The sequence below is a fragment of the Lontra canadensis genome, unplaced genomic scaffold (assembly GCF_010015895.1).
Source record: "Lontra canadensis isolate GAN:19392208 unplaced genomic scaffold, GSC_riverotter_1.0 scaffold26, whole genome shotgun sequence".
Taxonomy (NCBI): Eukaryota; Metazoa; Chordata; class Mammalia; order Carnivora; family Mustelidae; genus Lontra; species Lontra canadensis.
Window position 1 is genome coordinate 3,612,446 of NW_022631020.1, and position 13,144 is coordinate 3,625,589.

At 41.6% G+C, this 13,144-nt stretch overlaps 1 protein-coding gene across 1 annotated transcript in view; it reads left to right on the top strand.

The window, feature by feature from the left end:
* Positions 1-13,144, top strand: part of ABCC4 (ATP binding cassette subfamily C member 4) — a 244,285-nt gene that overhangs the window by 57,707 nt on the left and 173,434 nt on the right. The gene's annotated exons all lie outside the window — the stretch shown is intronic.

The window sequence follows — 13,144 nt, forward strand, 5'->3', positions numbered from 1 at the left end:
AAGAACTGTGGCAGTTCCATAATGAACCTTGATGGCTGGTCCTTGGTGCAGTCTTCCTTGCAGAACAGATCATTTTGACCATCCTCTTTATTCTGGCTAAAATCTCATCTTCACTCTCTTTAGAATTACCCACAGGATAGTTTTTGAGAGTACTTATCTTTCTTTGGTTGAACTTGTAAGATGAGTGACTTCCTCCCAACATCCGAGTTTCCTTTTATCCTCTGTCGTGGATCTGTCTTGGCAAGAATTTATGTACAGGAAACCCTCATTATTCACAGATTCTGAGTTTGCAGATTGCCTGCTTGTGGAATTTATTTGTAACCCCAAAATCAAGGCCTGGAGCTCCTTCACAGTCATTCGTGGGCACGCATGTTGTCACTAAAATTTTGTATCCTCTGATATGCATATTCCCAGCTGGGGTTGCCTCCTTGTTTCAGCTGTCCTACTGTAAACAAAGTGTTCTTTTCACGGGCTTTTTTTTTTTTTTTAAAGATTTTATTTATTTATTTGACAGAGATCACAAGTAGGCAGAGAAGCAGGCAGAGAGAGAGGAGGAAGCAGGCTCCCTGCTAAGCAGAGAGCCCGATACAGGGCTCGATCCCAGGACCCTGATTTGAGATCATCGCCTGAGCCGAAGGCAGAGGCTTAACCCACTGAGCCACCCAGGCACCCCTCATGGGCTGTTTATATGTAGGGCCTGTTTTCTGCTCTTCTTTGCTTCTTGTTGGTGATTTTGCTGTTTTAAATGGCCCCACACAGAATGCTAAGGTGCTTGTCTGGTGTTCCTGAGTACAACAAGGCTGTGATGTGTCTTGTGGAATAAACATGACACGTAGTATGGAGAAAATGCCTGTGTTAGATAACCTTGGTTCAGGTTTGTTTGTTTTTGACTTGTTTTTTTTTTTTTTTTTTTTTTTTTTTTTAATTAATACATATAACGTAGTATTTGTTTCAGGGGTAAAGGTGTGTGATTCATCAGTCTTACACAATTCAGAGCACTCCCCATAGCACATACCCTCCCCAGTGTCCATCACCCCGCCACCCCAACCCTACCCTTCCTTGTTTTTGATAAGACCTTCACTCTCACTTGTGCCTTTGTCTTCCTATGTGGTATCTCTGGCAGATTTAAAAACATTTTTCTTTTTTTCTTTTCTAAATTTTCTTTTTAAAGAAAATGTAAATGTTCAGAAATTGATAGTGAACCCTAGGTGTGATTTCCCTTGAATTTATTATGCCTCTTCGGGTTTGTTGAACTTTTTGATCTTTAATTTATTCTTTCTCTAAAACCTTGGGAAATGTTTGGCCGTTATATCTTTTACAATATTATCTTCTGATCCATTCCCTTCTTCCTCTTTCTTGGATTCTTGTTACATGTATGTTAGAACATCTGAAAGTGTCTTGTAGTACCCTCATTTTTCCCCCCTCTTAATTTTATTCAATTTTTTTCTCTCTATTCTTCAGATTGGATAGTTTTCTTTTAATCAGCCTGACTCCCTTTTCTGTTATCTTCAAACTGTTACTAAGACCAGCTAGTGCGTTTTTCCTCCCTAGTTTTGTATATTTCAATGATAGAATGTTCACTTTGCTCTTTTTTACAGTTTGTGTTTTTCTGCCAAGGATCTGTTTACTCATATTTCTCTTTAATTCTTTGAACATATCTCCCTTGCACTCTTTGAACATAAAGTAAAAAAAAAAAAAACCACCACCAGTGTCTGGGTCAAACTTTTTTTTAAAATTCTTATTTATATATTTGGAGGACTTGCTTTTTATTATGAAGACTGCTTTCTTTCTTGTGGTTTACATTTTCCTGTGGGTTTTTTTTTTGTTGTTGTTGTTCTTCTTTTTGTGTGTCTCAGACTTAAAATTTATTGGTCATTTTGAATGCTACATTGCAGATCTGCCTTCTGATAGTATCTTGAGGAATGTTGCATTTTGCATTAATAGGTCACTCACCAGCTGATCTCTTTTAACTTGGTGTAGGCTTGATTTATGCTTTGTTAGCTTACACTTTTGGAAATTCTAAGGTTATTTTTTCTAAGCTTTAAGTTGGTAGGTTTCAGCCTTCAAGCTCTGTGTTCTTTGTGGGACCTTGTTAGGCCTTGGTAATAATCTTTTCTGGGTTGAGTCTAGAGCAGATCTGTTCTAGAGAAGAGATTCTCAGCCTTTGCACTGCCAGCATTTAGGGCTGTGTAATTCTTTTTGGGGGGCTGGGGGATGGAGGGGACCCCATGCATTGTGGGATGTTGAACAGCGACTGTGGCCTCTACCCACTCGATGGCAGTAGCATCTTTCAGTTGTAACAACCAGTAAATGTCTCCAGACATTGCCAGATGTCCCCTGGGAGGTGAGGGCAGCACTGGCCCAGCTGAGAATCCCTGCTCTACAGCATGGTCTTTCCTTCTCAGGTGTGGTCTTCCTGGTGTCTCAGCTGTATTCCAGCCTCGTTGATCGCTTATTAATAAGGTTTCTCCGCTCTGGCCAGGCAAGAACTCCGGTGCCCTAACTTGACCTTCAGGGCTCTGTGTTCTGCTTGCTACACCTCGTGCCAGCTCTCTGATGAGCCTTAGACTCTGCTGACCTGGGCCTTTTTAGCCCATCCCTCAGCTAAGGCCTTGACAGCAGCATCTTTTCCCTGCCCCAGGACTTTGGGGACCCTTTAATTCATCCTCGGAGAAGCCAGCTGCTTTGGCCGAGCCCAGCCTCACCTCCGCCTCCTCAACTCTGTGGGAGCTGCTGTCCTGCCTGGGCTCCATCCAGCTCCCTGCCACAGCTGGAAAACGGGCTGCTGGCCGAGAGCCACGACAGTGGTCGCGTTGACCTCTTGAGTGTCCCTGCTCCCAGGGATCTGTCTTGCACTGCCTGTTACCGGTGCCCGGACACATGATTTTGTCCAGTTCTGTACTTGTCCAGTTCTGCCAGCTCGTGGCAGAGGTGGGGCTGGGGCCGCCCCACCATCAGCAGCAGCTGTCTGCTCGTGGCCTTTCCTCCCCGGGTGTTTATGGGCCTTGTAGCGGGGAGCTCCGTGTACACGACAGGGCAGGGTGGCCCTCCACCGGAGCGTGGACCCACTCAGCTTCCTTGCTGAGTGGAGCAAGGGGAACAGGTCATATGCTAGGCTCACCTGCGGGTCACCAGATTCTGTTATGAGTCATCGTTGTGCTTAATACAAACCCAGGTCCTGGGTGTAATCCCAGACCTGCTCCCCTAGCATGAAGAGAAGCCTGTAAATCTGTATATTTAATCTGTGCCCCAGGGATTTGTATCCACAGGACAACTGGGGAGTCACCGTGCTAGGGACGGTGAAGGGGGCATTGGGCAGGGCGGTGGTGGGTGTGGAGCCTTCTCAGAGCGTGAACACACAGCACGGCTGTCTGTATGCTGAAAACACGACTGACACTTAATTTTCAGAATCCAATCAATTTTTAAATTTTTATGTTAGTCCGGAGATATTTTTGTTTCTTTGTTATCTGAAGGTATTTCTGTAGGTTTAGAATTTTTTTGGTTGGTGGCTATTCCCCGTCCTGCCCCCCGCCACAGGTGATCATTTTGTTTTTATATTTATTTGTTTATTTTAAAAAGGATTTTTAATTTATTTTTTTAAATTTTTAAGTTATCTCTGTACCCCCTGTGGGACTTGAACTCATAACCCTGAGACCAGGAGTCACATGCTCCCCTGATGGAGCCAGCCAGGCGCCCCTCATTCTGTTTTTTTTTTAATTAATGAATTTTTATTTTTATAAGATTGTTTAATTTGTTCATTTGAGAGAGAGAGAACGTGAGACGGAGTGTGTGAGCCAGAGCATGAGCAACGAGCAGGGAGTGGTGCGGAAGGAGAGGGAGACACAGACTCCCCGCTGAGCAGGGTGCTTGACCTGGGGCTCCATCCCAGGATCCTGAGATCACGACCTGAGTCAAAGGCAGACGCTTAACCAACTGAGTCACCCAAGTGCCCCTAAATCAATGAATTTTTAATTGTGGTAAAATACACATAACTTAAAATTGACCCCATTTACCATTTTTGAGTGTCCCAGCTCGGTGGCCTTAAGTACGTTCACATCATTGTGCAACCATCACCGCCATCCATTTCCAGAACTCCCCATCTTGTAAAGCTGAAACTCTGTCCCCATCACACCAGTTCCTTATGCCCTCCCCCCACCCCCTGGCCACCTCCATCCTACTTCCTGTCTCCAGGAAACTGCCTGCTTAGGTGCCTCCTGTGAGTGGAATCACATAGGCTTTGCCCTTGGGTGCCTGCCTTTTCTCTCACTTGGCACAGTGTCTTCAAGGTTAACCTCGTTTTTTTGAATGGGTGCGGGTCATACCTTTGCTCAGTTTTCATTGAAAAAAATTACAGTTTGCCTTCGTCCTCAAGAGTGGCCACCAACTTTCAGTTACTTGTGGAGGAAGAGGAGGGCATTTCTGGACAGGACGGTACCCGCTCTCTGGGTCCCTGTGCAGAGCCTGCAGCCGTGGCTGGGTTATGTTTTGAAGTCCTCGTCTCCTCCCTCTGGGACCCATTAGCTGAACTGACCAGGTTATTTTCTTTGTTTGGAGCTCTGTGACTTGACAGCCGTTGGTCCCCAGCTGCTACTGGTTACACTCCACTCTAGTGACAAGTAGAGTGTGGGGTTGGGATAATGGCATTTGGTAGAGACTGCGATGGGTGAAGGCGTTTTCCTCCCCGGTCTCTGCACTTTTCTCTTAGTTCCTTCGTATGGACTGATGGTAGATGTTAAGGCATTGCTGCTTTTTAATTAGTTTGGTTCTAAAAACGAATGCTGTGAAAATCACGAGTTGGACAGCATCTCCTTTTGTCATTTTTTTTTTTTTTTAATTCTGTATGGATTTACTGGTTTTCTGAAAGCTTCAAGCACGGTGTTTACAAGGGGATGAGTAATAATACAACTTGTTGTGTGATAGCATGAAAGGGTGCACTGTTCCTTTATGTGTGCTGCATATCCAACTTCCTTAAGTTCCATGCTTTGAGAAATATAAAACATTAAGGAAAAAGGTTATGCACATTTGTAAAACACTCCTTTTTTTTTTTTTTTAAAGATTTTATTTATTTATTTGACAGGGAGAGACACAGCGAGAGAGGGAACCCAAGCAGGGGGAGTGAGAGAGGGAGAAGCAGGCTTCCCGCTGAGTAGGGAGCCCGATGCCGGGTTTGATCCTAGGACCCCGGGATCATGACCTGAGCCGAAGGCAGAGGCTTAATGACTGAGCCACCCAGGCACGCTGACACACTCATTTTGACAGTAAAATTATGCACAGTGGTTGACTCTGTGGAGGGTGTTTTGCTTCCCTTTCGTAGTCTTAGTATGAAGGAAAGCACACGATTAAACTTTAGAAACTTCTTTCGAGACAAAAGAGTTCTAAGTAAATATAGTTGTTATAAAAGACTTGGCGTGTGACCTCATATATAGATTTTTATGACTAAGCCTGCCATTTCTGGGAAGATAGTTTATACTCAACATTTTAAAATGTTTTATAATTTTTAGAAACAAAAACATATTACATGATATTTTTAAAAAGTTGATAGTTTTTTTCTTCTGTTGGGGATGTACTTCATCTTTATTTTTCTCATTAAGATAGTCTCTCCTGTAATCGTGTGTGTGTGTGTGTTTGCTGTCCTTTGTCTCCTCATCATTGGGTTTTCCACGTTCACTGTATTATTACTTCTTCCACCGAAGGGCCACCCCCCCATCCCCCCGCCAACCCACCTTTTGCCCCAGCTGTGCTGTGTTGTTCTATCTCTTCCCCTCTCTTGTGTGGGAGACCAGTCACATGGTGCTTGTCTTTCAAAAGAAGAAATTGGTGATGGGAGGGCCTAGGTTGGGGGTGTCTTTCGTTATTCAGGGATGTAACCTCACTTCGAACGTGACTACCATCGTTATGGCCTCACACATTCAGATGGACGCTAGAGGTGATGAGGTCAGGGAATGTGGAGTCAGTCTGATCTCAGAGCAAATATCACAGACCCCCTGGTCGTTCTTGGGGTCCACATTGTGACCCTTCTGCTCAGAATGCGTTAAGTCTGTGTGTGTCCTTCTGTCCTCTTGACCCCCAATAGATCACAGTGGTAAAATGGTAAAGGAAAGGTGGCTGATGAACTTCAAAGAAGGCTGATGGTAGCCCCAGGAGGGCCATGCCAAAGCTTGCAGAGAACTTTCCGTACAGGTGTGCTGGCTTATAGGCCAGCACAAAAACAAAAAACAAAAAACAAACAAAAACCAAAAAAAAAAAAAAAAAAAAGAAGACAATGGAACTGTCCAATTATAGAGGTTGTTGATTTTGTATGCACTTTGGTTTTCATTTCCTTGAATCTCTTTTCTTCTACCGAAGCATAGACGGGCTCTGATTGACTTCATGGAGATGTTACCCATTATATTTATGGGTATGGAGATATTAGGTGCTCCCTGTGTCCTCCCTCAAAAACAAAACTTAATGGTTTCAGGTTATGCCGTCATGAAAGAAGACGTGGCAGCATTACTAAGCAACTCCAGGCAACAATATTGGAAAAATATAGGCAGTTTTCTGCTTTGGGTGAGCTAAGTGTACTTTTCCTACGAGCCTGTTGCAGTCATACCCAGTGTACCTGGAAACCACGTTATCTGACAGACTCAGCTCTGAGGTAGGGCCATGAACCAGGAAGGAAACCAAAAATACCAAAGAGGTGACCTAAGTACTTGGTTTTTAGGTCTGAAAATCCTTTAGGTTTCTCCTCAGAGCCTGCTTGCTGTGATTTTACTTAAAAGGTTATGAAGCTGTCCTAGTTTGGAAACAGGAGTAGGTACTGGTGAGAGGGATAGCTTGATAGCAAGGGAAAGGATGGGTGTGAAATTCCGAAGGCATGGCCGTTTGGGGCTTGCTCTGGGAGCAGTTCCTCCACACACACCCAGGGTCCTTGACATTGGGTATGAGGCACGTTGGTGATAAGGAATCGGCATCATTCGGATGGGGAAGAACTGCTTCTGTTTTTAAGGACTGTTAGAGAAGTGATGGTATGTGTCCATACTTGGGTTTTGTGTTTCACTTGTACTGATTAAAGTAATTGAGAAAGAAGAAAACAGTATCTTTTTCAAATGAATGACAAATATTACTTATTTCTTAAAAAAACTGATTAAAATCATTCTTCTGGTCCAGATTATAGAGTTGTCTTATAACTCCAGATGTATTTTGATGCCCACCCAGAGAAGGAGCCCCCTATAAATGGATAGAGCCCCCTATAAACGCTGATCGAGTTTGCATTCCACAGTTGGCAATGTTGGTTTTAATGGCCATGTGGATTCCAGTATAACCCATAATTAGGTATTTCGATTGTTTCCCAGTTTTTTATATTAACAGACGTCAGTGCAGTGAACATGACCAAAGTGAAACCTTTGGAGACGTCCTTAATTTCTTAGGGTATATACACTTCAAGGCTTTTTTTTTTTTTTTTTTTGAGATTTTATGTATTTATTTGACAGAGACAGAGAGAGAGAGAGAGAGAGAGAGAACACAACCATGGGTGTGTGGGAGGGAGAAGCAGGCCGACGCGGGGCTCCATCCCAGGACTCTGGGTTCATGACCTGAGCAGAAGGCAGATGCCTAGTGACTGAGCCACCCAGGTGCCCCAAGGCTTTTTTTTTTTTTTTTAAGTGATTTTACTTATTTATTTCAGAGAGAGAGTGAGCAGGGGGAGAGGGAGAGGTAGAGAGAATCATGCTCAGCGTGGAGCCTGACGTAGGGCTCCATCTCATGACCTCATGACCTGAACTGAAGCCAAGAGTTGGTCTCTCAATGGACTGCACCATCTAGATGCCCTGCAAGGCTTTTGAATGCTAGATTTCCTTCCAAAGAGCTTGCAACTATTTATAGTCTCTGGGAAACTGAGATGGCCCCCACCCTTGCCAAGATTGGCTCTTGTAACTTTTTGTCTTTGCTACGTTCACCAGTTCCTACTAGATGAAAAAGAACACTTTGTCGTTATTTCTGAGTCATAATGAATTTCAGTATTGGAAAATTTTCAGTGGTCATTTGTGTTTAACTCAGTGAGTTTCCTGCACCTGTTATCTGCTACTCTTTTATAGTTTTATAGTAGTAGACTTTTATAATTTTATATATATATATATAATATATATATATAATATTAGTAGACTTTATAATTCTTAATATGTAAGACTTCTTGATTTAGCAAAGATACTAATCCTGGGTCTGGTATATACAGTGCAAATAATTGCTTTCAGTTTCTGTTTTTTTTTTTTTTTTTTTTGGCTCTTATGGTGAAACTATTGTGCTCTTACAAGGAAAACAAATTTAACTAAACAGTATCCTTTTACACCCTGTCAACTTAAGGAAATGTGAAACCAAAACATTGCTTTAATATGTGCATTTTTTTCTCTACACCCAACCTGAACGGTTTTTCTACTGTAACATACATCATTTATTAGAACCAAACTTTAATTTTCTACATTAATGAAGAGTGGTAATTTTGCTTCATTTAAAAAAAAAAAAAGTACCCAATGTTCTCTGTCAGGCATGAATATGTTCAGCTTCTTTTCTCATCTGCAAAATAGGTGTAATTCTTGCTTTGTAAGGTTGTTTCTTAATCAGTTGTCTGGGTTGTAATAGGTGCTCAATAAAGGGCAGCTGTTTCTATGATTATGCTGATGTCAATGAATATGACAGCCTCTGTGCACTCAAATGAGCTGACAGGTCTTGGGGGCAACAGACACGTAATTGATTTTACTAGAGGCTCTTCTATAGGTGTGAACATGCTTGTGTGTGTGTGTGTGTGTTTTTCTGTTTCTTTGGTCTTGATCTTAGGTAGACTTAGATCATCAATTTTATACTTCTCTTTCTTTCTAATGTCAAACATTTAAAGCTAGAAGTTTCCGCTAAGACTTGGTTACCTGTATCCTACAAATTGTGATATATGGTCTATTCTCATTTATTTAAAAATATTTCTGATTTCTCTTAGGAGGTCTTCTTTGCCACGTGGCTGTTTAGAAGTTCTATTGTTAATTCTCACATATTTGGGGTTTTGAAGGCTATCATAGTGATTTCCAATTGAATTCTTCTGTCACCAGAGAACATTCTGTGTAACATTTTTATGTTTAGCAATTTATTGAGATTTATTTTATGGCCCCAGCATATAGGGTCAGTGTTGAGAAATATTCAGTGTGTACTTGAGAAGTCTGTCCTGTAGCTGTTGGGCATGGTGTTCCATAAATGTCAGATTAAGGTAGTTACTAGTGTTGTTCACATCTTCTGTATCCTGATGATTTTTTTTTTTTTTTATACTTTCATCAATTACTGAGAGAGGGATGTTGAAATCTATGATTGTGGTCTTTTCTGATTTTTCTCTTTCGTTCTTTTTTTTTTTTTTTTTTTTTAAAGATTTAATTTATTTATTTGACAGACAGAGACCACAAGTAGGCAGAGAGAGGAAGGGAAGCAGGCTCCCTGCCCAGCAGAGAGCCAGATGCGGGGCTGGATCCCAGGACCCTGAAATCATGACCTGAGCTGAAGGCAGAGGCCTTAACCCACTGAGCCACTCAGGGGCCCCTCTTTCATTCTGTTTTTGTCTCATGTATGTTGAAACTCTGTAATTTGATCTGTATACTTTTAGGAGTGGTGAAATGACCTTATTAGTATGAATTGTCTGTCCTAATCTCTGGTAATGTTCCTCGTCTCAAGGTCTGTATTGTCTGATGTTAATAGAGCCACACCACATTCATTGTACCTATTGTTTGTGTGGCATATCTTATTTTATCTGTTCACTTTCAATCTGTCAGTGGATTTAAAATCTGTCTTCCTTATACTGCAATTTGGGTTTTTATTAATTCTTTGTGACAGTCTCTGGCTTATAGTATTAATGTATTACATTTGGTGTAAATACTGATGTGATTGGGCTTCAGCTTTTCACTTTGCTATTTCTTTTCTATTTGTTTCATCTGTTTTTTTTTTCTCCCTTCCTGACTTTTTTTGGGGTTTATCAGAAATTTTTTAGTATTCCATTTTGATTCTGTTACTGGATTTTTAGCAGTATCTCTTTGTGTGTTTTTAGTGTTGACTTAGAGATCCAAATAGGCATCTTAACTTGTTACAGTCTGTTTAATCTTAATATTGGACTCTTTTACACAAAAATGTAAGAAACGTACAAGCGTAAAATTCTGTTACCCTTCCTCATTCATTGTGGTCTCGTTATCATTCACGTCTACACCATGCAGTGCGACCATTTTTTGCATTAAGCAGCCGTTTGTCTTTCAAATAGATTAAAAGGAAATTTATAATCTTTTATGTTTAGCTACATATTTGCCATTTTGGTTTCTCTTTATTCCTTATTATACATCTTGAGTTTTCATCTGGTACCAGATCCTTTTGACTGACTGAATTTTTTTTTTTTTAAAGACTTTATTTATTTGAGAGAGAGGGAGCGAGCACGGGGGTGGGGGCAGAGGGAAAGAAAGGAGAGGGAGAAGCAGGTTCCCCGTGGAGCAGGGAGCCTGATGTGGGACTTGATCCCAGGACCCCTGGGTCATGATGTGAGCTGAAGATAAGACGCTTAAACAGTTGAGCTACCCAGGTGCCCCTGAAGAATTTCTTTTATAAGAATTTATAATATCTTAAAGTTTAGTTTTGTGATAAATTCTCAGACTTTGTATATCTGAAGATGTCTTAATTTCACCATCGTCATTTGAAGCACATTTGTGTTGGTTATAGAATTCAGTTATTCTTTCTTTTCTCTTAACTCTCACCAGATGTTCCACTGTCTTGTTTCCATGGTTTCTGATGTCAGCCCTCAGTTGTATTGTTCCTTTATGTGTAAAGTATTGTTTTTCTTGGTTTTTTGGTTTTCTGCAGTCTGAGTCTGATGTGCCCTAGGAAAAAAGTCTTTGTTTTGATATTTCGTGGTGTTTGCTAAGATTCTTCAGTATGTAATTTAATATTTTCTACCAGCCTTGGAAAAATTTCAGACATTATTTCTTCACATATTTTTTTCTTCCCTATTTTGTCGTTTTCTTCCAGGAATCCACTTTCATGTGTGTTTCAGTCCTTGTTATTGTCCCACTGAACCCTTATGCTATTTTTTCCCCCCTTCAATTTCTCTCTCTCTCTCCTGTTATTCAGATTGTAATCTAAAAGACTTGATGAATCTGGGAACAGATCAATGGAATTTTTCTGCCTCTAAAGTTATCTAGTGGATTTTTCATATTGTACTTTTAAGTTCTAGAATTTCCATTTGGTTCCTTTTGGTAGTGTTCATTGTTCTCCTAAAATTACTCATTCCAGTTCAGTTGTTATAACCATATCTTTCTTTAACTCCTTGGACATATTTATATAATGATTTTATAGTTCTCATCTACTAATTCCAAAATCTGGATCATCTTAGGGTCTACTTTTATTGCCTTTATTTTCTGTCTTTGATCTGGGTCACATTTTCTTCTTTGTATGTTTAATAATTGTTTACTGTGTTGGATGTTATGATGGTTAATTTTTTTTTCCAAAGATTTTATTTATTTGACAGATAGAAATCACAAGTAGGCAGAGAGGCAGGCAGAGAGAGACGAGGAAGCAGACTCCCCGCTGAGCAGAGAGCCTGATGCAGGGCTCAATCCCAGGACCCTGGGATCATGACCTGAGCCGAAGGCAGAGGCTTTAACCCACTGAGCCACCCAGGCACCCCAATGATGGTTAATATAATAGGGGGTTTTTACTAAAGTGTATTGCATTTTGTTCTTATGAGCAATTCTTGGCAGGTTGGTTCTGTCAGGAATGAACCTATCTACCTATGTTACTACCTACCTTCCTACTTTATGTGTCTGTGTATCTGTCTGTGGCAGATATTTCCATCTTAAACTAGGTCTTAAGGGGCATGGCTCTTACCTTAGAGTATGATCTTTATTACTAAGGCATGGCCTTCCTGGTGTTTAAATAGTGTCCGAGGTGCTTTATTCTTGTTGAGTGGGAACTCTGTGCCCCCTCACATGACCTCTGGAGTCTCTCTTGAGCCCGTGGTGGGTGCTAAATGCCCTTGCTAACTCCCTGCAAAAACTTTTGGGACCTTCCCTTCTGCCACTTGGGCTTGCAAATTCCGGACATTTCTGCAACTTGAAACAGGTAGCTCTTCCTCCTTGGCTCAGTGAAACTGCTGTTCTACTTGGTCCAAAAATGTGCCTGGGCAGAAAGCCAGGTGAGATAAGGGCTCTGAAGGCTTCCGGTCTTGCGTCGCCTGGCGGCCAGTGCCGGAACAGCTGCTTCGTCTATTTGGTCCAGCTTTACAGTCTTAACAGTCGAGGGCTGGTCCAGTGCCCACTTCTGTTGGAAGCAGAAGTCTGACAGTTGGCTTGTAAGCTCTGTCTTCCTCATTAATAACAAGAATGACACCCCATGGGGTTTTGGTTTTTTTTTTTGTTTTTGGCCTAGCTAGAGTATGCCTGATTTTCTTTTGCCAGATGATTCATTTCTGTGTTGGCGGCTGTGTTGCTGTTTACCTAGGTGAGCATTTCTTCCAGAGTCACCCTTTCTGTCCTCAGTCTCAGCTGTGACCGAATGACAAGGTGTCCCGATGGTCTGCCGAGAGGAGATTGGCCCTTTGTACAGATTGTCACCTGTGCCATCTTACCCTCTGGTTCTCACTGTCAGCAGCAGTGACCATCTGTGAGTGACGATAAGAGATGGGTGCAGTTGTCTTGAGGTTTTGTTTTTGTTTTTTGAAAATGATCAGTTTTAGAATCAGTTTTGTGTGCCATTTTGTCTTATTGTCATTTTTCCAATTCGTTATCAGATATCTACTTTGACAGTGTATTTTCTGCATGCGGGATTCACCTGTATTTGTATGGAAACTTGGCTTTAAAAATATTTTCAGAATAGCTTTCAGTAATGAAGGCACACTAAAGTTTCTTTCTTTTCCCGGAGGGGCGTTTCTTTCTTTTTTTCTCCCTAGTGGGGAGAGGGTTGTATTTTTCTTTTTTTATGACTGATTTATTTACACTTGTGTGGCACTTTGTACTTTTCAAAGTGTCTTCACGGGTGTCTGGCCCTTCTTTTCCCTTCATGCAATCCCAGTGTACGTCTTGTTACCTTTCGCCTGGACTTCATCACAAGGCGTCCCTCGTCTCCCCTTCTTTGGAGCATCTCCTGGCCAGTCACTTCTACA